Source organism: Lissotriton helveticus, chromosome 4_1 (assembly GCF_964261635.1).
Source record: "Lissotriton helveticus chromosome 4_1, aLisHel1.1, whole genome shotgun sequence".
Classification (NCBI taxonomy): Eukaryota; Metazoa; Chordata; class Amphibia; order Caudata; family Salamandridae; genus Lissotriton; species Lissotriton helveticus.
The window spans coordinates 1,654,090,364-1,654,116,334 of record NC_136063.1 but is presented as its reverse complement, the minus strand read 5'-3'; the positions used below and the strand labels follow the sequence as shown (position 1 = coordinate 1,654,116,334).

The 25,971-nt window shown below is 42.3% G+C and overlaps 1 protein-coding gene across 3 annotated transcripts in view; it reads right to left on the bottom strand.

The window, feature by feature from the left end:
- Positions 1–25,971, bottom strand: part of UBP1 (upstream binding protein 1) — a 550,328-nt gene that overhangs the window by 510,737 nt on the left and 13,620 nt on the right. Inside the window, exons 2-3 of one of the 3 annotated variants that reach the window (XM_078688332.1) lie at positions 22,642–22,718; positions 22,440–22,549 (exon numbers count right to left, since the gene is read on the bottom strand). The exons of the other annotated variants lie outside the window; for them this stretch is intronic. The gene's annotated coding sequence lies outside the window, so the exon portion shown is untranslated. The remainder of the gene's footprint in view (positions 1–22,439; positions 22,550–22,641; positions 22,719–25,971) is intronic. 3 annotated transcript variants of the gene reach the window in all.

Genomic DNA, 25,971 nt, shown 5'->3' with positions numbered 1-25,971 from the left:
GGGATGGACTGTCAGGAGAGATTCCTCTCAGTGGTAATGACATAACACTTGAACCTTGTGCTATGGTGTCCATAGAAAATTGCCCTTTATCAATTGGTAGGGGAGTTATGGGGCCGGGTGAGACCTTGGGGCTTTAAGAGACACCAACCGCAGCAACAGCTGTAAGGGATAACCTTCTCTCCATGTGATTAATTTCGTTATTAATTGCAGTCATGGCCAGCTGAAGCACTCTATCCAAAGAGGTGGGTGTTGAGGGTGTTTGTACTGTGTTCATGCCCCTACTTAATATCCTCTTATCCATCTTAGTGCCTATTGTTGTCCGGGTAATACCCCTCCCGCCCGAAAGAGTAATCCAATGGCAGAACCAAGAGGGGTGGCCCAACCTGGCCTCTTCTGGGCACAGACGCGCCCATTCTTGGCACTGCAGGATGAATGCAGCACCCTTACAGCCGCGGGAGGACTAGCACTGCCTACTGCACCATGCAGAGTGCTGGGGGACTGAGTCCCACCTACAGCCAGCAGCCGAAAAGCAGGTGTGTCACTTGGAGTCCTCAAATGGCCTGTGTTGAGCAGCCCGCGCCACAAGATGAATGCAGTGCCTTTCAGGCTGCAGTAGGACTAGCCCCAACTCCTGCAGCATGCAGAGTGCTGGGGGACAGAGTCCCACTCACAGCCAGCCACCGAAAAGCAGATGAGTCTGTTGGTCTTCGACCCGGTGCCAGAGAGTCTTGGTCAGGGACCTGGCATGCTCTTCAATCCCAATCCCAATCCCATCCCCCCCAACCAGCCTCTTACAACTCTCCCCCTACCTCCATGTTCCTGGATCACCCTGCCAACGCGGTGAGGAGGTAGAGTGCTGATGAAGTACAGGGGCAATGAGATGAAGGAATGGCAGTGGTCCCCTTATGCCTCTTAAGCTGTGTTTGGCTAAACAGTGAGCATGCGAGCGGCGGCGGCCCTTTTGTGTCAATTTCATGCCCTCTTAGTTGCAAGGAGTTTTCCGAAAAGTACATACAAACGTGCCTTCTCCGGTCTTACACCTAGAATTTGGAACGCTCACCCTACTAAGATTAGAGCCAATCCTTCCACTGCTTAATTCAAGAAACAGGCCAAATTGTTTTTACTGAATGATCATTAACAGCATAATCATATTCTCTTTTACATGTCCCGTTGTTGACAGACCTGACAGTTATCCCAACATAGCGTTCTCCATTTTACAGACCTGACATTTATCTTAACATAGCATTCTCCATTTATATTATGTTTGGATGAGGCACTGGAATATACCCTACCAGGTGTGAGCACAATGGCTGTACAGTAGAGTTGGGTATCGTGCTGGTATACTACAGAGAAGAAGCACAAGGATAGTGGATGTATTGGTTCGATACGATATGCGTAGTATGCTCCTTCTCGCTTCTTTTGTCCTTTTATTTTCTTGTGATGCTTGTATTGTGTATATTGCATTGTTATTGCCCTGGAAAGATCATACCCCTCAGTCCTGTAATTTGTGATTACGGTTTGACGTATATGCAACGAGTCGTAGTACCTGTTTATGTCCCTGACAAAAGATGTTCAATTGGATTGGCCACATGAGAATGTACCTATGTATGTTTTTCTTCACTTCTAATATTGCAAAATGGTATAAATAAAAATAAAAAATAAAAATTGTTATATTATGTTTGGATGTTAATTGTGATTTTACCCAAGGGCCGTCACCCAACAGTTTTGTCAATTATTTTATTATGTTGTGTCAAGTTCACTTTTGCTTGTTTTGCTGAATGTTACAGGTAATATTTTACACCACAGGAGAAATGGATCTAGTGTGGCCCCCTACCAGGTCCCTGATCATTATGGTGTGCTCCTTGTGGTGTCACTGTGCAGACCTCTATTGTACGGAGTTTATTCATGTATGCGCCGTCTGTACGGCGCTCTGATACCGGCAAGAGGAATGGTCATGCTTTATAAAACTTTCTAAATAAAGAAATAGAGTGTGGCCCCATGCGAGGCCGCATCCGTATCTAACCGAGCCGCCTCCCCAGGTCACAAAGGCCTCTCTCAGCGACTGCTGACAGCTGCACTCACAGGCTCATACAACCTGAGCCGATCAGGAGGGAACAACTGTAGATATTGGCAGACACCAGGGGTGGGGGGGGGGGGGGGGGGGAGTCTGGCTCAGAATAGGCTTGGTGAGAGTTTGTGGCTCGATGGAAGCCGCAGCGGGAGTTGGCGGCCGCTCCCTCTACAATGTCACACGGCAGAAGAGAAGTGCGCCCTTCCAATAGTGCGCAGCACTTATGGAGCTTCGTTATAGTCTGTGATTGGCCCAGCTGACATCCAAGGATTGCGGACAGCATTATGAATGCCAGTGGTCACACGGGCAATACAACGGATTTCAGATCACCGCTGGTAGCAAGCAGCGGGTGTTTCAAAGGTTCATAACACCAATATTTTAATTGTTTTTATTTTGACAAATTGGTGTTATTTACTTGTCTATTTAATAGAACAGCAGTGTAGGTGGTTGGCTATAATCTACTCTCTCTTACTGAGATTTAGGTTTGTTCTTTAGTTTCTGTTTTTCAAAATAAAAAGAATCAGTAGGTGTGGGGAAGACCGATACCACACAAGAGGTACTTGCCCATGACAAGATCATTTACCTGCGGCGGGTGTACACTATTGTATTCTTTGCTATTTAGACGACAAGATCCACTAGATCTCCAAAGTCCAAAGATTTTAAAAACTACATATCACACCCTCCGGGAGGTGTTACTCACTCCTCTCTAAGAGCTATGCTATTTTAGATGGGGTGCGTTAGAAGTCAGACAACTCGGTCACATAATCTCTTACATGCAAGGGGTATAGAGATAGAAGAGCTTCTTCACCCAGGTTGCCGGAAGCAATAGATACATATAGTTGCTGGCATTTTACTACATATGGTTACCTGTTATCCATTTATCATCTGCAAAACATAATTAAAATACAAACCTCAACATTCATAACAAAAATCAGAGAAATTGGTAGACAAACATCAAATATATTTCATCACGCATCCCTACTCTGTTAAGTCTAATCCTTGCCTAATTTGCATATATGCTTCCAGCCATATTATTTGACGTGTTTGGTTATGGTATCTAATTAAATTCTACTATGCCAAGCCAGGCATTCTTTACAAGGCTGTTGAATCTGTATTTAGATATTGGCTCTTCAACATGTCCCCTCACCAATCAGTCCACATGCATTCTTCCCCCTCCTTAAATTCAGCATCCTCCTACACCTTTGTCTTAGAGGGTGCATTTATGTTGCTGCTTCAGAACATGGACAATATCCCTTTTACAAAAGTGTACGGAAAGCAAGCAATATAAGTATTGTGCATCCTTCCAAGTCAGATCGATGACAAGGCAGGATGGCCTTGTGGCCTGTTATCACTACCTGTAGGTCTTCAGAATCCACACTGAAAAGTTTTCAGTTCTCGGTTTGCTAAAGCAAGTCATATCAATATTGAGTTCTGACTAAAATATGGGGGATTGTGCACACGTTTGTTGGCATTGCCATTAAAAAAGCTAGTTAACTTTCATCCTCCTAAGCCTGTTACACAAGTACACACTAAATTTGTGTAAACTCTGGCATAAAGTCAAGCTTAGATTGTATGTATTACCATGAGAGCCCTGCCACACTCAATACCGTGCACAAACCATCCAAAGCACTATTAAAAGACAAAATTTGATGGGTCAAAATATGGCATATATGCGCCACAGAGAAGTCAATGCCACAAGAAAGGAGAAGGATAGCAAATGGAAAACAGTTTGGCGCCCTTTTTGTATGTATTTCATGGGATAATAGGGAGTTGTCATATGCCAAGTTCCTCCCCTCTTGTTAAGGACACGAGTTTCCCTTTTTGAAGAAAAAGGTGTTCTTTTTGTGTAAAAGACCATAAATGTAGCCACTACTATGCTGTTAAAAATTTCTTCGGTGGATATTAACTTTAATTTTTAAACACCCTGTGCCTTATTCTATATTGACATGTGCCTGTATGTTATATGGCCCCAAATTTAACTGCAACTCTTAAGACTTTTTTTTCTCACCAACTTGTCGTACTTTACTTTTTATGCACGTTGTACCTAAAACTTTAAGAAGGATTGTTAAAAAAAGTAAAGGAATAAAATGTGAACATGTATTCATGCACATGGTCTCAAAAAGAGGATCGACAGATAATAGTGCGTGAATCACACTGCCCTCCAAGCAAAGAACACCAACATGAGACTGATTTAATAGAATCGTATCTAGAAAAGAAATGACAAAAGTGTTGAAGTGCTCCGTAGCGTGTAATTTGATCCCCCAGAAATAACAACATCATTCTGTTTGAAACAATATATGAAACTTATCCACCTTAAAATGGTTCCAAAAGTTCAGAGTAATATTATTGCAATCACGTATGACAGACAGTATGTTATGTTAGCCTATCCCAATTATTCCAAATTGAATACATAGGTCTCAAATCTGTGTTCTGTCCTATACAGTAGCAGAGAAAATACGTAAATAGGGTGTTTTTTATGAAGGACGGGATGAAAAATGTGTAAAACGCAGTCAACACGCAAAAATTAGTTACTCTGTAAGGCATGGATTTCATTGGATTTATGAGCAAAGAGGTCCTTTAGTCAAATACATTTACTCCTAGAAAGGTACTCCTAGCAAATACCACTGTGCTTAGGAACCCCCCAAGGCCTGGCAAATACTGGCAGCATTCTCTGTCCCAGAGTTCTCTCCAAAGCAATGTTCCTGCCAGCATGGACATTTGACATCACGACTGGCTGTAGTCATGATAACCGCCACTGCCTCACCAGTCTCCCTTCATAGTCTGGCCACAGCATTCAATAATTGTGGCAATAGGTGCAAGTTGTTGTAGGTGGAAGAATGAAAGGGTATAGGTCAATTTTAAGACTAAACATTCTTGAAAGTACTTGGTAATCTATTGGAGCCAAGTCTTATAAAAAATATTACAGTGATGAATACCATGAGAAACGAACCATTACTGCCCTCTTGCTCAGCTTAATAATTGGCACAATAGAAATATGTAATAGGTGCACGAAAAACAAACAACTTACAGCTCAATTTTGATGAACGTTTATTTTTTTTGTACCTTTAACAAGGCGTATCACACTACCTTTAAACAAAGTGGCGTACATACCAATTCAGATAATTTGTTGAAATTGCACGGGTAATCATATAAAACCAAGTATATAACATTTCTACAATTTTTCCCAGGTATTAGCATGTTTTTGGGGGCAAATCCTGGCAATGTAAATGGACTACTCAACCTTTGCACACCAATCCACTCCCACCTTTCAGTTAGTGGGAGTGGTTTAGGAGATTTCGTATTACGGGTGATTGCCAGTTTGGTAATCAGTCGCCATGCCCACCAGGTTCTGTTCCCTCTGGATGTCACCAAGGTCATCCAAAACTCCTAGCACAGCCAGCTTAGGTCTTCCTAAAACCCACATCAAGACCTCCTCGATCTGGAGCAAGTATTCAGCAATTGGGAGGACAACCAGGTCACATGAAATAAGTCTGCGTCTGAGCATGCAAGCAGGTAGAGTGTGGAATTTTGCCAGCATGCTGCAGTCAACAAAGAATAAGGTAAGTCATGTGTAGATAGTTCAATTGGATCAGTCTGAGGCGTGAGAATATGGCAATCTCTTGGGGGGCGGGGGGGATACAGGCCAGTTGCCAGTCAAGATCATCTAAAGGACCCACCAAGTCTTCCCATTTCTGCTTCAGGGTTGTAAATCTGTCAGGGACACTACTGACCAGGGTGTGGTCTACTGCTTCCCCGAGTTAGCCCATTAGTAATTGGGCCTCAAGTAAATTATGCTCAGGGAGTCGCTTGAGTTGGATTTTGTAGTTGGTCAAGGCATGTCGCAACTGCAGATATTTGAAGAATTGAATCCGTAATAGGTTACATTAACTTTGTAGATCTTGAAATAAGAGCATATAATATCCCAGCCAGACGTCTCCCAAATTTGTAAAGCTTGAGGAAGCTTGTTAGCTGTGCATTATAATAGAGTCGCCTCCCTTGCCACAGTGGGGTTTGTTGCGTCAATTTGGCACCACATTCCATAGTAAGCCAACAAGGCTCTGTTGAACAGCATTTGAGCAGTTCTGTAGTACAACTGGAGGTTGTACATAGCCATCCCGCTGTCATACACTATCTGTCTCCATTTATCCAGAGCTATGCATGGCACACCGTTCGCCCAGATGAAAGAGCGGATCACAGATGAAAGACTCCAAAATCAGCTGTTAAGGAGCATCAGTGGGAAGTTTGGAGGAAGTATAGGTATTGCAGCAGAATCGTCATTTTGAATATGGTAATTCTACACAAGACATCAACTGGCAATAGGGCTCAACCTTGGAGATCTGTTTTCAAGGTAGACACAAGGCGGATAGATTGAGACTCCATGTTAGATCAGGTTCACAGGAGATCTGTATTCCCAAGTATTTAAAGCTTAACCGCCTTGTAACTTTGGAGGCCTGCCATGCTGTGGCTGCTCCATCTCCAAGCAGCTGAATCAGTAGGGATTTACTCTGGTTCATGCAGAGACCAGAGGCTTCTTCATATAGGTCCAACAGGTGGAGGCAGCATGGCCCATGATGGAATACATAGTCTGTATACAGCACTATTCTTTCGTCCGGTCTCTCCTCCCACTTCCACTCTTGCACTTGGGCATCACATCTCACTAGTCAGGCCAGGGTTTCGGATGGTAGGTCAAAGAGGAGCAGTAAAGTAGGGATCAGTACCTAGACCTGGGGATAAACACAATGGTGGCAATGTCTAGTTCCAGTGGGACATGGCCACTCTTGGTTGCCTCAACGTACAGATTAATTAGGGGAGGAGGTCCGGGAATTTACAATAAAATTTGAAGGGATATCAGTCAAATTGTTTTTCAGGTTCATAACCTGTATCAACTTGTTTATTTCTTTGTGAGTAATTGGTACGCTGAGGTCTGCTCTAACTAGCAGAGAAATCAATGCGAGCAGAATGTTGCCAAATATGAAGCAGGTGGTGCGCGTACAGTGCTTACTATTATATGGTAAATACTTCCTAAATCCCGGTAATGGAGCCAGACAGATCCAGAAACTTAGAGATTATTTTGGAACGAATGTCTCTGGTGGTAAGCCAGTATAGTAGCTTCTTAGACTAGTCCGTATGCTTGTATACCTGTTGTGTTGAACGCCTCCAGCATTAGCAGGCTCCTCCATAAAAATCTGCCAGAGTGACACTATAGCAAGGGCCAGTTGACAGTAGGAAGCCTCAGAGGCCTGTCTAATACACTGGCACTTTAACTGTAAGATTCGAGTTTCAAGTGCTGTCACCTCACACATTTTCTTTTTTCTTCTCGTCTGACATAGCTTTTGGCTTGGTTCCCAGTAGTGACGTTGTTAGCATCCTCTGGCATCAGAGCCCACCATGCCCTGGTTAGTACTGCAATATGCTTGAATTTTGATAGACAGGAACTCTGTACATTGTTTGTAAGATACCATGAATCACCAGATGGGTCTCAGAGTTGCCGTCGTACCCCAGCATGTGACAACAATTGTAAAGTGATCTGAGATACCTCTGGGAAGGTTAATTATCATGTTATGCCGTAGTATGTCTGGTAGCAGCAGGTCTATAAGGGAAAGTGTTTTGTGTGCTGCAGATGTGTTGGAGCATTCCCTGTTGCAGGGATGCCAGATCCTCCAGATATAACATAAGCTTATGGAGTCCATCTAGCACGTAAGCTGTTAGCCTCGTTAGGCAGCCAATCATAAGGTGTCCCAAAGCGTCCACTTTGTGATTGGGATTGGCATTAAAATCTCCTCTCACTAGTTGTCCCTAACAGGAAATTTAATATGGCAGACACGATAACATCAAGAGATGGAGTAGGTAGGTGGGTGGGATATATGCGCTTTGAAGGTTACATTGCTGTCCTTCCAGTAAACCCTCTTCTGGAATGAATCTGCGCAGAGCGTCAGAAATCGTGGATGTTACTGCCAGGGGGAAGGTTCTGTGTAAGAGCATGGCGATGCCTCTGGGGCCATGTGCAAACCCGGATTGAAATACCCGATTATATGTGAATCGCTTTAAGAAGGGACATTGTGAGCCTATGTGTCTGTCTTGCAACATAAAAGTGAACAGTTGGGAACACCTGGCATATTGGACAGCTGCCCTCTTAATGCGATCTAGCAGGCTGTTCACGTTCTAAGACATAGCTGAGTGGGCCACCATGTGCGTTGTAGGTGTATACAGCTCTGCAACTAAACAGTGTTGTTGCCCAGGGCATTGTTGCCAAGGTTGGTGGGACCTAGGAAATAGATTCTTGGTCTCATTTGGTCTTGTGTATGCTCTGGGGTTTAGAATGTGAGGGTGTAACCAACAATTAGGTAACAAACGTCCTCTACCCCCAACAACCTTTCAGACTACGTTTTTTTTTTCCCCATATAACTCCAAGACAAAACAATACAAGTCTGGTGGTGTATTTAACGTTGACCTCCCCCTAGTGGAAGGATAACCTGCCAATTCTGCAGTCTATTATGTTCTTTGGGTGGGGCTTGGTTTATGGGGCGGGGGTAACAATGTTCTGTCCTCCCCTGATAGTGAGTTCGCAGAGTTCCGCTTAGCGAAACTCCGCAAAGTGCAAAAAAAACCTTCTGCCGCACTACGCAGAGCTCCGCGAGCAGAGGAGTGTGTTAGATAAATGCAGTTTTGAGTGATTTTCAGGGCTGCAGTGTGCAATCATCACAAACAGCACCATGCATAGCGCAAGCAGGTGCTGCTTCCTTTCTGCCTTTGGAGTAGATATTTACTCGAGCTGCAGCTTTCTCAACACAAACGGACGGTTTCTCAACGCAAGCAGTCACAGGCATATGCGACCACTCGCAGTGAGAAATTTGACCGCCCGCATTGAGAAATCTCACAGGGAGGTTGATTTTTTCATGCTGGGGCTTGCTAACTTGATGTTGACGATCACAAACGAGGAAAAATCTCGCAGAGAGGTGGATTTTCCTCGCTCGTGCTGGCCAACTTGCCATTGAAGAACTAGAGTGAGGAAAAAAACTCCGCTATGCGAAGCGACATTTTTCAGAAGTCTACAAGCTCCGCATAACGCGGAGTGCAGAAAACTCTACAAACTCCACGAGCGGAGCTCAACACCCAGACTTACCCGATAGTCAATCCCACTGTATTTCACCTGCTGAGTAGGTCCGGTCTTGTGGCAGCCTACAAAGGTTTGTTCCTGTACTTAGAGGCTTGCCTCAGCCACCAGATCTTCTATTTGCTGAATTGTGCCTTCGACTCGTGGCAGTTCCTTCCAGTTTCCAGGGGTCGCATACCTGTTCTGTGAATGAGTCTCGGAACCGAAGGAGTCAGAAGAGTATTGGGGTCTAAGAATTTCTCGAGGATCGTGTTCTCCTTCTCAGCTAAGGTTTTGTGGCAAAGGAATGAGGTTAGAGTTTCCAGTCAGCCTTTGGGGTATTGTTCGCTTCAAGTCTTTATTTCAACTGCCTATTACCTGGCGCTTGCAGGAGTGTCGTAGAGCATGAACGATCACTGCGAATCACTTTAACCTTTGAAGGGAAAATTAGCATATATTGAAGGTTGAAACTGGAGATTCTCTGATTAACTTTGTGAAAGGATTTTCACCTCCTTTGGACCACACAGGTATAGTCTGAGAAGATCATAATATGGGAGGTCCCTCTGTCCTGGAAGCGTTTACACGGGCAATCAGGGGGAGTGAAGGTGCCCCCAGTGTGGGTGTTCTGGGACAAGTATCTGTGTGCTCGCTCCATCATGAACCATTTTGAGAGCTTTTTGTCAGGTATCCATGAGGTCAACTATGTTCCTAAAAATATTTCAGGAGTAGGAGATTCAACATACTCAGGGATTCTGTCAATGTGGTGGGTTTGGATTAGGTACAAGAAAAATTGGCGCTCTGGCGTGTAAGTTAGAAGTTTAAGATCATTGCTCGTTAGTCCACGGTGCAGGCAGGTCAGGGGAAACAAACTCATTAGACAAAACAACCCCTGCAAATGTATGGGTCAAAACTCACACAACACTTATAAGTCAAAGTCCTGTGCACATTTATGGAGATATAAGGATTTAATGTCAAACCAAAAGTATTAAGCACTGTTCATAGGAGAAAATGACGAAGGTCGACATCCAGGGTTTCATGTGGAATGGAATATGTTTCAATTTGATGAGTACAAAAGAAAACAAACCAGCCGACACGTGTTTCGTCACACCATGTAACAGATGTGACTCTTCAGGGCTGTAGGTTCGGAGGAGAATTCAAGTAAATCGCGGAGCCAGTGTTAATTCCAAACCGGTCGCGGTCTGGTCAGGGTTCAACGGGTAAAGCAGTAAACATTGAAGCAAAAGGACGGGTGCGTCCATCACCCGGATCACGAGACGTTTTCTTTACACCCCGCCAGGGGAGCGCAGATCTCCCCAGCTTTTGGACGCACCAGTCCTTTTGCTTCAATGTTTATTGCTTCACCCGTTGAACCCTGACAAGACCGCGACCGGGTTGTAATTCACACTGGCTCCGCGATTTACTTGAATTCACCTCCAAACCTACAGCCCTGAAGAGTGACATGTTACATGGTGTGACGAAACGTGTCTCTGCTGGTTTGTTTTCTTTTGTACTGATCAAAATGAAATATATTCCATTCCACATGAAAACCTGGCTGTCGACCTTCATAATTTTCTCCTATGAACAGTGCTTAATACTTTTGGTTTGACATTCAATCCTTATATCTCTATACGTGTGCACAGGACTTTGAGCTATACTCAGGGAATCTAACAGATCAAAGGTTATTATGCCGTGACCTGTGGCATAGTCTGCCCGATTTTCAAGGGTGTCGCAGATAACATTTTTGACATGTTAGAAGTATAGTTACCTTGTACTGGCAATGTTCCACAGGTCTTAGCCGAGGAACAAAACATTCACTCCTACTACCTCAATTTAAGTATCCATTGCTTGCCGTTAAGCTTGAATAACCTGAAGTATGGTGCCAGGTTGTAAGAGTCGGTGGCCCGTTGTGTCAAGGAACCGCCGCCCTGGGGCCTAGCATTGGCAGAGGTGCAGTGGTAAATTAGTCCATCTTAGTTTGGGCATGAGTGTTAGGGCGTTTGTCTTTCTCTATCGTGTTGCTTAGGTAGATGGGAGGCAATAGTGTGTGGAGGAAATGTGAACAGTATATGACACTCCAAAGTATCGTTGAAAGTGTAATCAAACTCTATGATTTTGTTCTATGCTGTAGACTGTGCTATTGTGATCTTACTCAGTCTCAGGACGGTGGGTGGGTCAGCCTAGGTGGTTGACCATCCGCGGGTGGGAGCGGAGGGCCTTCCCTTGTCAAAGTCACTGGTGGGTATGATGGGTAGGCGTCACAGTCAGACCGTCCCACTTGCCTCTATTTGTTGGGCAAGCAGCACGAGCAGCTGGGGTTGGGCGTGCCGGCTGACCAGAAGGGTCCCTGCTCCATCAGCGTACTCTCACCTCGCAAGACCCCCAGTCAAGGAAGCAAGAGCTCGGAGGCAGCAGGCCCGAGAAAATTCATAGGTTGTACAATCCCCACTCACTGCCCTAGCTACTTCTCCAGGTGCAAGGTAGTGTGAGCGATTTTGCTGGCCTTTGGAAGTATAAGACACTTGTGCAGAGGCCGCTGTGCATTACCGTCTAGAGCTCTACAAGGGTGGGTGGGTGGGTAGGACTCCTCCTAGTCCAGGACCCTGCCGGCGGGCACAGATCTCAGTTGTGACCTGCCCTGCATTCTTCTATTCCAGGGGCGGCAGACACGATCTCCAGGGCTCAAGCTCTGCATGTCAGCAGGTCTAGTCAGGGCCCTGGGAGGATAGCAGGGTCAGGCAGTGACTTCTCACTATAGCAAAAGGGGGGACCCCCTCTAACAATACTTCAGGCCAGGGAAGAGAGGGGATTAAAGTCTACATAATACGAAATATTTCCCTCATAGCCAGTTACTCATTTTCATTCGAACATTGTTCATATAAATTTAAACAAACATCTAAACACAACAGTGACACATATGATCATCTCATTGTTATTTTTATTTTATCAAACCTTTCTCTCTTTTTTGTATTCTTTATAAGAGCATGTTGTACATAGTTCATCTCAATTTTGCATGATTATAAATACATTCCTATTGATCAGTAATTATTCAGATCAAAAAATTACATAAAAGAGCATAACACAAAAAAAAAGAAAAAAAAAAAAAAGGGAAAAAAAACCACACAATACCCCTGGTTTGAATTCAATAAATACAACCATACTACAGTCACTCAAACTCATCCACTTTCACACCAGCCACATACATCCAGTATCTGTACACAGTGGAGTATATTGTATGACAAAAAGAACCCCTGCCACGAATGGAACCACAGTACAAAGCACGAGGCTCAACACAGGGTCGACGCACGTTTCGGTGGAGTTGAGATGCTAGGACCACCTTCCTCAGGACCTTTCCAGATACCCACCCACACCAAACTTTCAGTTACCAGGGGACCTATAATACATAGAAATATAAGCACTGTTCTATCTCCAAAAGAAAGCATACTTTTTTTTAAAAACATTTTTCCTTTATAGATTGGACCCGACATGGACATCCATATGGTACTGACAGGCAGCAAACAATCTTCTTGTTACTGAACCTACCACTCATCATTCCAAGGAGACTACATGCATACTCAATTTCAACAACATGTTCACATACCCATGTGAAATGACAAGTCAAAGTGCCAATCACCAATAGTAAGATAGCCATCACCATCGCCTGGCAAGTAGTAACGTAACCTTCACCATCATCCTGTGAGGCTGAATCAAAGAGAAGTGAATTCTAGCCAAAAATAATGCTCTAAACATTTGGCGGTTAACTTACAAAAAATATAAGGCAATATTTGTTCAAGATACAAATTTAGAAAATGTCATTTTGGGTTCCACAACTGGAGTCCATCTGGAACCCCAGTTGGAAGTAACTCTGTATTCCTAAAGCAAGAGGACATAATATTCAAGGAACGAATATCAATAAGATTTTCACATGGTGGCTCCATCTCAGATAGCTTGATATTCTTACCGGTAATTTTATATACAAGATTATTATCTTTAATTTATCAATTTTGAGAAGTCATCTCATGTAACTAGTGACAGGCAAGCGTAAGGGTAGATGTCCTAAGAGAAAATAAAGTTATATCGTTTTGTAGTTCAGCTGATCTATATATATATATATATATATATATATATATATATATATATATATATATATATATATATATATATATATCAGGGATTATAAGGAAGTAAGAGACATCATGTTTAATACTAACCTCAAGCGTAGGACAATCTCTTATCGATGATTTTTTGTCTTGAGTATAATTTCTACAAGTTTCCCTGAAAGAAACAACAATATATCCAATTTGAAGTCAGTGTTTAGTGGCTCGTATTTCACATAAGTTGCACTCTATCCTGAATTCTTGCCTAAATTGTCCTAATCGACAGATAAGCCCAAGAATAAACAAGTTGATACATTCAAAGTATGAAAATTCAACGGGCCTCATAATGGCAAGTCCCTCGTCCCGCTAGAGAGTCTAAGGCACGATGTAAATAGCTACACGATTTGCAGCTCCTATGCATTATACGGTTAAGTCAGGTTTGCCCCGTCTACTGGTTGAATTGGGTTTAAATCAGAACGATTATGGCATGTCTCCCGCCTGTACGTAACTCCCACTTACCTTTAGCTAGCTTTACAGGTTCCTCCGTGTCGGCCACCCTGACACCAAAAGAAAGGAATGGCGTTCAATCGCGGCTTTAAATAGTCCGAATTAGCAAGAAACGGCAGCCCTTAGGCATAACGAGATACCAATGACGGTAGTTCTATACGAACTGCAATCGCGCACAGAAGGAGGACTATTCTCTATCCCGTATCGAAACGCTATATGGAATGCCAAATGGCTACTGTTTATTCAAAAGACCCCTCTTGTTAAAAAAAAAAAAAAAAAAAAAAAAAAAAAAGTGGCCGCCCTGACAGACGATATAGCACAAATGTGACTACTTCCGTGTGGGCTGCAGTGTACATAGAGCGAGGACTACTCTTATGCATGCCCTAATCACCATATTAAAATAACGAGTAACTACTATAATTCAAGAATCCATATAAATTAACCCATCACAGTCAACCTGGTCTATATAAATCAATGTTCTTGAAATGAGAATCTCCCTTGCAAGAAAACAAGTTTCCTTCCATTGTAACCCCCACCAAGCGTGTCCTCCAATAAACATAGAGAAAAGACTACGCGGCCTTGCAAAGAGGGAGCGATTCAAGTTGGCAATTTACAGAAACAAGCCCATATAACAGACGTACCTCAGTTTCAATAATGGCATAAAAATATCCATAAGAAGAAGAGGTTATTACTTCATATAACAAAGTTGGATTAGACAAAGGAAAATAATTCATCTTCTACTGTCCGCAAAATAACTGAATAACCGATGACATTAAGGGGCCCATAATGATGTCGGGCGGATTGCCCCCGCCAGGCTGGTGGTAGCCACCGCCGGCCTGGCGGGGGCAATCCGCCCGACATTCCAGAATTCCCCCCGCCATATTAGAATGGCGGGGGGACCGCGGCAGACGGAAAGACCGGCCGCCGCTTTTCCGCCCCGGTCGCCTTGCGGCCGGGGCGGAAAATGTTTAATATAGTGGCGGTATCTATTAGACACCGCCAGCCATATTAGCATGGGCTTTCCGACATGCCTTTCCGTGGCAGGCATGCGGTCTTCACTCTGGGGGCCCCCTGAGGGCCCCCAGAGTGAAGGAGGGGTGGGGGTTGCACACGGGGGGTACCTGTGGTACCCCCCTTCATTTGCAGCAGGCACCGCGCGGTGCCTGCCGCTTTGTTTATGCAAATGCTGTAATGGATTTTTAGCATTGTGGCGGGTGGTGGCACCGCCCGCCACAATGCTAACAATGCAGGATGTGCCCGCCACTGGACCCCCGCCCTTATGGCGGGCGGTCCCGAATTCCGATAGGATGGCGGGCGGACTAAGTCCGCCCGTCATCCTAATGACCCCCAAAGTATAAACTTATTCACCCTAGGGAGTGGTGTGGCTCACTGGTTAGAGGCGGCAGACCCGGAAGCAGAGGACTGCCTGGGACCAGGGTTCTATCCCCAACGCGGCAGGGTCGTGGACCAGGGTCAGCGGACTCGATAATTCTCACCTCGGTGCCTACTCTAACCAGCAATCACACTCGGCAACTCTGGGCATTAGCTTGCCTCATCTCCACAACGGCCCCCCACATACGCCGGGGATGCCTGGTTTCTCCTTGGAGATACCCAGTAGGGACCATCTCACAGGGAAAGCCAGGACGGGTTCCCCAGCGGTCTACAGCGCAGGGATACTCCTTCGGGAGTCGATTCTAGCGCTTTAGAAACCCACAATTAATTAATTAATGTACTATACTGCATAGGTCACATATCACCAATTCATGATGACATCAAGGAACAGATCACTGAGTTTTAATGACTCCACACTCTTATTACTGACCACAACTTCTCCTAGCATCCTCATATGACATGATTTTTGTGGATTGTAACTGCTAGTAGAGACCTACCTGCCCAAAGATATTTAAGCTTTAGTGGCATACCACGCTATATTGTCCTTTAATCCTTTACGGATACAATCCAGATGAAAGATCCAAAAGGTTTCACGTTTCTTACGTGTCATTTTGTTGAGTTCACCCATTCGGTTCTGGATTTTCTCTATTGTGCACCACTTTAATTCTGATTCCATATGTTGTGTATCCAGAAAATGTAGTACCAGTGGTGCAGAGACTTTCTTAGTCCTAACGGCGGACTTATGTTCGCTAAATCTAAAGCGAAATTGGCGGCTCGTCTCTCCCAAATATGCCAGCCCACACGGACAGAAGAGTATATAAATTATATTACTACTTCTGCAATTGGTGAGATGTCTCAATTTCACATCGACGTTATTGTAGCTGAAAGAATCTGTGACCAAAGCTGCGTCACAGGCATGGCAGGAGCCACCTCTGTGGTTTCCAAGTATCACAGGTAGGCCAGTAATAGTAGTTTGGTGTTCAGAATTCTTAGGCTTATTCCTCATTTGAACCAACAGATCCCTGAGGTTCCGATTCCTCCGGTAAACTATTAGAGGTCGAGGAAGCGGAGTTTCTTTTTCATCCGTATTCAGGATTCTCCAATTTTTATTAATCGCATTTTTTATTTTAAAATTAAGTGCTGAGTGATTAATAAAGCATGTAATTTGACCGCGCAGGACACGTTTCGTGCCTTGTAGTAATGCCTCCCTGTCATAGTATTTTGCCCTCTTGTAGGCATGATGTACAAGGCGATGTGGATACCCTCGACTTAATAGTCGTTTCTTGAGCGCATCCCCGTGTAAATGAAAGTCATCTACGTTTGTACAATTCCGTCGAACACGGAGAAATTCCCCGAAGGGGATTGAATTCTTTTGGCAGTTAGGATGGAAACTCCCGAATTGCAATATCGTATTTTTGGCCGTGGGCTTTCTAAAAAGACAGACCTGTAAATTCCCACTTGTACCATCAATCGTGATATCCAGAAATTCCACCTTACTAGAACTGTAATTTGCCGTGAATTTTAGGTTCTTATCACTCGCGTGAAGCCTCTCCACACAAAAAATGAAACGTTTCCATAAAAAACATTTATTAAAAAAAGGGGCAGTTTCATTAAAAATATTCCTCAGCTCCCACTCCCCCACGTAGGTATTTGCCACACTTGGCGCACAAGAAGCCCCCATACTTTTGCCCTTGATTTGTTTGTACAGGGACCCATTAAAATTAAAAAAACATATTTAGAAGAACAACTTCCAAACATAGCAATATAAAACGGTGTGGTCTATTGCTAGCGAATCTCTGTAAGAGGGATGCTACTGATAATAACGCTTGACATTGAGGAATGGGCTATGAGGGAAATATTTAGTATTGTATAGTCACTTCTCAATGTCAAGTGCAAAGACCAGGCACCAGGTTGGTATCCTCGAGGTTGGCGAGGTCCGTACCTAAAGCACAGCTTCATCCAGCACCCAAGTACCTTGATCCGCAGATGGCACCCGCAAGGTTCTCTACTGATGTCTCAGAAAGAAGGTTAGGACAGCAGCGAGGCAGATGCCAGAGGTGGTCTGGGAGCAAACCTAAAGTGCATCTGCCATCTTGGCAGGTCAGGCAAGGCCCCCTGCAGCTCGATTTGGATTACTCTTTCCAATATGTTCGTCTGTTCCAAAATGTTAGGCAAAACCAGAATTCTGTGATTCAGAAAAAATTTATTTTTGGTAAACTGCATTAAACTGGCTCCATTAAAAACATTGTATGCTTCTTTAGGCTTTGATGTATACATACAGCATTTTAATAAATAAGCAAACAAAGGTAGTGCCTGTGCTCTCAATAAACACTAATTTGTATTCTTTAATCTGTCGCCATACAAGCAAGCCTAACCGTAGTGCATAAACATGCATGCACATTAGGCATAAATAGATTTATCGGGCAAATTTAAAACGTAAAACCAGGAACGTTGAATGTCCCTTTCATACTGCAGAAACGTCTTAGGCACTTTTAAAACTGGTTTCACCACCCTCATCCAAAACAAACAGGGGGTCCCCCAGCTATCCTGCCAGTTGAATATCAAGCGTGTGTATGGGGAGGTGGGTGGGGGGAAAATCAGTAAAGACGCAATGGAAATTATTCCCTTCAGCAGGCATCAGCTTTCAGGCTAATAAAAATGCTACCACCACATCAAGGAAAACAATGGCGAATGCTTACATTTCCAAAGCTGTTAAAGAATACTCTAGAGAAGTAAAGATTTTAATGTTGTGACAGCGATAGAGTAGGAGAAATATAATTAACATAATGTATCTATATATTGATGCCTGCACTAATTTAGGGTTATGCTTTATAATTAGTACTAGAAACACCCCAACCTAAATATTCGTGCTGTTTGAAGTTATACAGAATACATGTACATTATTTTATTTTTGCATAAGTTTACAACAGAAATAATTTGTCAGAAAGTATGCAAGACTTGCAACTTTAATGTCATATTTATAAAGATGTGTGCTGTCAACAAATGCATATTTTACAAAAATACTGCATTCAAACCTGGATATTAGGTGTTTTTCTTGTATGACAAAATTCGGGGAAATGGCCTAAAACATCAAGTCCTAATCACGCAGTATCTTAACCATGCAGTCAGAACTATGGGCCAGTCTAAACAACGCATGCCTTAACCACACAATTTCTTGAACAATGCAGGTCTGAATCATGCATTTTGGTAAGGATGTGTTTTTGAAGTTGTTATTTAAAGGTTGATTGGTTTTTAATGTATTAATATAATAATTTATTTTTGATATATTATATTTTAATACAATGAATGATTTACGATTTTTTAAATTGTAATATCAATATTTGTAATTTACATTAATTTATAAAACTTAATTAGGGTGGTAAAGTGTGTTCATACGGTATTCATTGTAATACCTGTGTTTCTATTTTTAAGGGTGAAATATATTTAAACTCAGTTTTACGATTAAACTTAAACAATATTTTTAAAAACTGTAACACTCCTTTAGGGACGGGGTGCATGGGATATATGGGCTATGGGTGGGGAAAAGTATTAATACACAGGTATTAGTTTTAATAACAGAGCATTAATTTATAGGGGTACAAATTTAGTTACATTTAATTTCACAATTAAACTCAATTTATTTTACATAATACTGTAATACTCTTCTAAACGGGTGGGAAGCAAGAGATATAGCGGTTATGGGTGGGGAGGTGTATTAATACTCCGGTATTAATTTTAATACCTTCGGCCAGGTAAGAATACAATTTAAGTTTTAATTAGAAGTGTATAGGTGGCTATGTCTACTGTAATGAGAAAGGGGGGGAGGTAGTTAGATTACAGGTAGTAAAAATGTAAATGCTAATGATGCTTTAACCACATTTTAATTCTCATACAGGTTGTACGTGCATGTCCACGTCAGGACGGTTGCTTTTCTCCAAATAAAGTTTTAAAATAGTTGGCAATTAAAAGATTATCACTTTTTTTTGCCGATTACATTTTTTTTACTGAAAGAAGAAAAAGACCACATGGCTGTTCGATTGGAATGCAAATGTTTTGCCATTTTAAATTTACCATATTTAAAGTAGAACAACGCATTGGACGCCTGCAACGTTTTTGAATTTTGGGAAAAGGAGTGCCATCTTTTAAAGGGGGATTTTACTTTTTAGACAAAGGACAAGCAGAATATTGCAGAAGAGAAGACGTCTGGGAGTGAAGAAATATTCAGGATTTGGATTTTTTTTTTCTTAAACATAGTGATTGGGGTCACTGTCTTGATTTTTTGGGTTGGGGGGGGCCATGTCTCTTTGGATATGGTGTTTTTACGTAGATGGACGCAGCGAAAAAAATTTTTTAGAACACTTAATATTTTGGGATGTGGTTTTAATTTACTGATGTGGAATTTTGTCAGCAATGGTCGAAAAAAAGAAAACCACTTCAGATAGGAACCCCAAAATTAATTTAATTTAGAATTTAAAAAAATTGGAAAAATATCAAATGAATTGTATTGTGGTTTTAAAGCTGGCAAGTAATGTAGGTAGTGGTTAGTAATGGTTATAAATGTAATATGTATGCAAGACTGTCAAGGTAGTCTGCAGCCACCATCATGAAAATTGTTGAATTTTTCCCAAGAGTCTTTTAGACATTTCTTTACTTTTTGGGACACTCGTGGGTGCAGGCTACCTGGCAGTGACTGCGCAAGTCTCATTTCTTGGAAACGTTGATCCTTTTGCAAATTTTCCAAGAAACAATGGAGGTTTGAGTGATGTTTGCCAATTGATTTGATGAAGGAATTGCGCCATCCTCCTATGGCATTGTTAGTTTTCGCACCACCGTCTAAACAGGTCGTGCAGCGGTTTCACCATTTAAAGGGAAACCTTAGCTTCCTCCTTCGCCCCCAACCTGCTTAGAAAGCCAATCTATGTATCTTCAAAGTTATTTAGTAATGCTGCCAATTTGTCTTTGCTTTGTGTCAAAAATTCTGATTCAGTAATTGAAGTGTAGAACTCATCTACACTGTCAGGAGGTGTAAAACATAAATGCAGTCAATTTCCTTAAGTCTTATTGCAGCGTACTGCTTGCCAAGGAATCCTCAACTAAGGAGGTTTTATTTTTCTCCAATACGCATGAGAAAAGTGGAAAAAAAAGTGCTTGAATTTGGGTATCAGGGTACAATTTTAGGACTTTATTAATCAATGTCAATTCAATCTATTGTCACTTTTATTGATAATTTTGGATTAAACCACTGTTAAAAACTCAGTGTTAGTTGAGGATTGTTTGTCAGGGAGTAAGGTACACACTAATGGGACAGTTAATTATGTTGGCATGAGTTTTATAAATTTGGGTGAATGGAAGGGGTGTGGACTTAAACGTGCCATCCATCATCCAAATTGGACCATTCTCTAGTGTAACTAGGTTATAGGATGTGCTAATATTTAAGATTATTTTTTTAGGGTTTTCATTGCCATGCAGCTGGAAAAGTACATTGGAGAAAGCTACAGTTAGTTGAGGGGGGATATTATTATCTCCATTGGTTTGGGGGGGTGGGGCTATACGGTGGGGATTACTTTCGAGTTTTTGCCTCTGGACCATTCTCCCAAGGCTGGGTATGGTGGGCATGCTACTAGCAATGTGTATGGGAATGTTTTGTGCTACCTCCCTCAATACGGATTGATCCACAGAGTTCATTGGAGGTGTGTGCTAGCTGTTTTATTTGTTGTACATTTTTTAATACTTCAATTTCCATTGCAGAGGAAGGGTGGTTATGCTCGGTTGTCCTAACAACGGTATCTTCCAGAGTAACTACTCTGCCTGTACAATGGGAAGAAAAATATTGCACACACCTCCAATTACTCCGGGGCTCAGTAAATCTTTCCTTACAGTAGAGATAGTCTCCAAACTTTAAAAGCTTATTTCTTGTATGTGATGATTTTATATAATTTGCTTGGTGTGCTGTAGCCATTGCTGGTAAATCTGTTGAAAAAAAAAAGAAGAAAGAAAAATGTATGTCTCGACTTTTTTTAACTGTAGACTTGTGTTGTTTTGCCTGGAGAAAGAAACGTGCATATGTTATTTATTTTGCCTGTGGAGAAAGATAACAGTTAAAAATCCTGCTGGAGTTAAAAATTGTAAGTTCCATTGACTGCTTTGGTGGATTGCTAACTTTATGGCTTAGGGTTTGAATTTTTAAAGAGTTTCCCATTACCCGATGGTGATTGGTTTTCACCTTGTTGGATGAATAAAGAGTTGGATTGTTGCCCGAGATATTTACTGCAATAAGAAAGAAACTGGCGCTTTTGAATTTGCAATACTTCTGTGGAAAAACGTTTGAGATTGTATGTTGGTTTTGTTTGCATGGTCATTGGTTTTTTTCTGCACTTTGAATTTTTAAAACTAGTTGTGAAATTTGATTTGCACTTAGAAGCAAAGCCTTTTATTTTTGGGAAAGTAAAGAACGTATAGGTGAAAGGAAAAAGGATAAGAATGAATAGTGTTTTATTATGTAATTTTGCCCCTCAGTCACTGTCCAGCACCTGCCCTGGGGTAAGTACCTAGTAGAGTTAGAATAGCAATTTTACCCCCAGCCATTGTCCAGCACCTGCCTTGAGGTAAGTACCCGGCGGAGGTAGAATAGTAATTTGCCCTTCAGTCACTGTCTCTTGCCTTGGAGGGGGGGGGGGGGGAGGTGTGGGAGGGGGAAGGGGGGAGGAATGTATGATTTATTCAGCATTCCGTCCGTATGTTTGCGTAGCACTTTTCTCCAAGGGGGATGGGTATGCGCAGAAATGGGTCCGTTGCTCACTGTGCCATTGGATTCAAGCTTGCTTGGCAGATGAGGGGGCGTCCCGAAACCGGTCCCAGGAGGCTTGTCTCCAGTCCAGGAAGGACCTGAGTTGGCCCTTCGGGCTGGACTGTTCCCATGAGGAACAGGGTCAAGACTGTTTTGCATATGGCTGGATTAAAACTGGGGTGGCGTGGTGAGCAAAAGAACGATCAATTAAACCTTGATCTTTGTGACTGGGGTGAATGTTTGCGTTGTTCAGCATTTCATCCATTGTTTGTTCCTTTTGCTCCTGAGGCAAGTACCTGGCAGAGTAGGTAAAGTAATTTTGCCCCCAATCACTGTCCACCACCTGCCCTGAGGTAAGTAACCATTGTTTATAGTTGTAGCCTGTGAAGAAAGAGAACAGTTTAAAACCCTGTGGAAGTTAAAAAATTTTAAAGATTCATAGAGTGTTTGGAGCATTGTTAACTTTATGGTTTAGGATTTTGACTTTTGAAATACCTGAGGATAATGTGGCTTTTGATTTGTTGGCTGAATGGAGAGTCGGGTTGCTGTCCAAGTAATTTAAAAACGATAAAGAAGAAACTGCCACTTTTGGACTTGCAATACTTCTGTGAAAAAGAGAAAAATACAATTTTAAAATATGAAAATGTTATGATAGTTTGTTTTGTTTTCATTCTGATTGTATTTTTTCTACACTTACTTTGAATTTTGAATACTAGCTGTGACAAAGGTTATGTCCTTGGAAACAATTCCTATTCTTTTTTTGGAAGGCAAAGTCTGTATGGATGAAAGAAAAAACGATTAGAATTAATAGTGTTGTTAAGTAATTTTCTGCACACCAGTCACTATCCAGCTCCTGCCTTGAGGTAAGTACCCGGTGGAGATAGAATATTAATTTTGCCCCCCAGTCACTTTCCAGTACCTTCCCTGATGTAAGCATCCGGTGCAGTGATAATAGTAATTTTGCGTCACTGTCCAGCAGCTGCCATGAGGTAAGTACCCAGCAGAGTAAGAATAGTAAATTTGCGCTCGCGATCACTGTCCAACACCTGCCCTGAGGTAAGTACCCAACGGAGTTAGAATAAGAATTTTAAACCTCAATAACTATACAGTGCGTGCCCGGAGGTAAGTACTTGGTGGAGTACGAATAGTAATTTTGCCCCCAGTCACTGTCCAGCACCTGCCCTGGGCTACGTATCCCGTAGAGTAAGAATAGCAATTCTGACCATCAGTCACTGACCAACACCTGCCCTGAGGTATGTACATGGTGGAGTTAGCATAGTAATTTTGCCCCCTATCACTATTGAGCATTTGCCCTGTGGTAAGTACACAGCAGAGTTAGAATAATAATTGTGCCCCTCCTTCACTCCTACAGCTCCTGCCCAGAGGTAAGAACACGGCAGAGTAAAAATAGTTATTTTGCCTCTCAGCCTCTATCCAGCACCTGCCCTGAGATAAGTACCCATCTCTAATATAATAGTAATTTTGCCCCCTTGTTACTGTCCAGCACCTGCCCTGAGGTAAGTACTCGGATTTGGAATAATAATATTGCTCACCAGTCACTGTCCAGCATCTGCCCTGAGGGAAGTACCCAGCAGAAAAAGAATACTAATTTTGCCTCTTGGTCACTGTCCAGCACCTGCCGTGAGGTAATCACCCGGCAGATTATGAATACTAGCTTACACCCAGTCACTGTCCAGCACCTGCCGTGAGGTAATCACCCGGCAGATTATGAATACTAGCTTACACCCAGTCACTGTCCAGCAGCTGCTTTGAGGTAAACCTTCTGCTACAGTTATTTATCTATTTTGTATATTCTGGATAGAGTACAACAATTGACCTGAGGTATTACAAATGGTGTCTTAGAATTGATAGTTTAATCTCTGAAATAAAGTTCTACAACTATTCTGCAAAAATTAAACGTTTGTGGTTTGAGTTTGCCCCCCAAAAAATGGAAAATACATATAAGACGGTGGCAATGCAATAAATTAGAGAGTATATACCTTCAGGATGTGTAATTTACTCAAACTGTCCTCTGAATTAATTTTGTGCAAAGTTTGTAAAATATTATAAAAATACTAACTCAATACATGTTGAGGCATAAAATGAGCTTTTGCTTAATACAGATATTCTTAAGCTGTAGCTGAAAGGCAGTATTTTCCACAGACAGTGGCTGACAGTTTTCAGCTCCTAACGGTGCGTGTGGTCGTGCACTAAGGGCCTGATTCGGATAGTAGGCCGTTAGACTGCCGCCCGCTATCACAGCTGTCAGGAGACCGCCTGACAAGCAGTTAGCGGTCCAACTGCTGCATTATGTTGGGGGTGGGAATTGCAAAGTGCTCCTTTTCAAGAGGACTTGTGCTGCTGCCCAGGAAAAGGGCACAAGAGCACAAGCCGCTGTGAAAAGCAGCACATCCATGAACAGTGTGCCATGCACCATGTGGTGCATGGAGCTGTGTGGCCACTGTGCGAACATGGGCCCTGTTTGGGCTCCCCAAATTCTGTTTCCAACAGCCTTGTAATGGCAGTCTTCCCACCATGTAATCCTGATGGCAGTGCGTGACTCTGCACCGCCACCATTCAGGACTACAAATCTGAACCTCTGTCCTGTTGGGATAACTAATCCTGTCAGAGGTGGCAGGCTGCCCACAGACCACTGTGGGTCCGACGGCCGCTATGGTTGGACGACGGACTGTCGGTGGTGGTCCGCCAGCCCTCAAAATCAGGCCTTAAGTCAATGTACCACTGACTACAAAATGGTGAACTTCAGTTTATATATCGTTTTTTGCGGTGTCCCATAACTTAAAAAAAAAAGTTTTGGACAGCTTTAGTTTGTGTGAGAATTACTATTTATTTTGAACGTAAAAAAAAAAAAGGAGTTTTTTTGCCATCTAGGCGTAAAAAATCAGCCATTTCATACAGGGTGAACATGTAATGCTTCACAAAAATAAAGGAAGGACTACTGATAAATCGGGATACCTCGAAACCCGTATCTGTATTAAAATGTGCATTTCTCTACATTTTCCCCTAAAAGTTGTGTTTTTTAAAATAGTTAGAGAAAGTATAACAGCTGCGTGTACTTTAATAATTTAGATGGAAACAAATGTAAAAAAAAAAAAAAAAAGAATTACTTTTAAAGGACAGCATTTTCAATGTACTTGATTGTGTGCGTTATAACCGTATGCCTGGTTAAGTGATGCATGGTAAAAGTATGCGTGATTCAGGTATGTTTAATGTGTTTTAATATATTTGTGTACTTTAGGCATGCGTGGTTTAGACTTGCATTGTTCAGGAATAGTCGTTGTTACGCTTGCATTGTAAACGCATGCATTATTTAGGCATTCGTAGTTCGGTCATACAATCCATATTACAATATTTGTTGAAGACTAACTAGTGCAAATAAAATACAATTGGTGGCACCAGTTATAAAGCCCTTTCTTAGTTCAGGAAGCGTTCATTATCATGGTATTGTTGGTGTACATAAAAGAAAGTATTGATGCAGGGGTGGTGAATTCATGGTTTTCACCATTTAATCGGTCCAACTCTTGTCGCAGAAATGTGTAGTGTTCATAGTTTGTTCAAAGGCCTGCACTCGACCAGTGCCTTATACTGTTTTTTCACTATGTACATCCATGGATCATTTTATAATACCAAACACTTTATAGAAAGAAACTGAAGATGAAGGAAAGTTATAAAAATGAAAAGTACCCTGGAATTTGAATTTATGGATTCACATGAAGCAAGGAGTGCTTGAAGATTTTTTTCCCCCAAAAAGTTTGTGGACATCGATTTACAAAATAAATCCACACACACTGAGAACTCCAACAGATAATAGCAAACTACTTAACATCCAACATTCTCGCACGTCTCTCAATTAAAATAGTACCAAAAGTACTGTGGGTGGCTGCAGAGCTTGCGCTTGGGGTGAGCAGGGACCTAACAAACTCTCAGAATCAGACATTTCTGAAAAACAGACACCCAGAGGATGCCTGGGTGGTGCGGCTTCCATTTTGTTTGTTTTTTAAGTAAG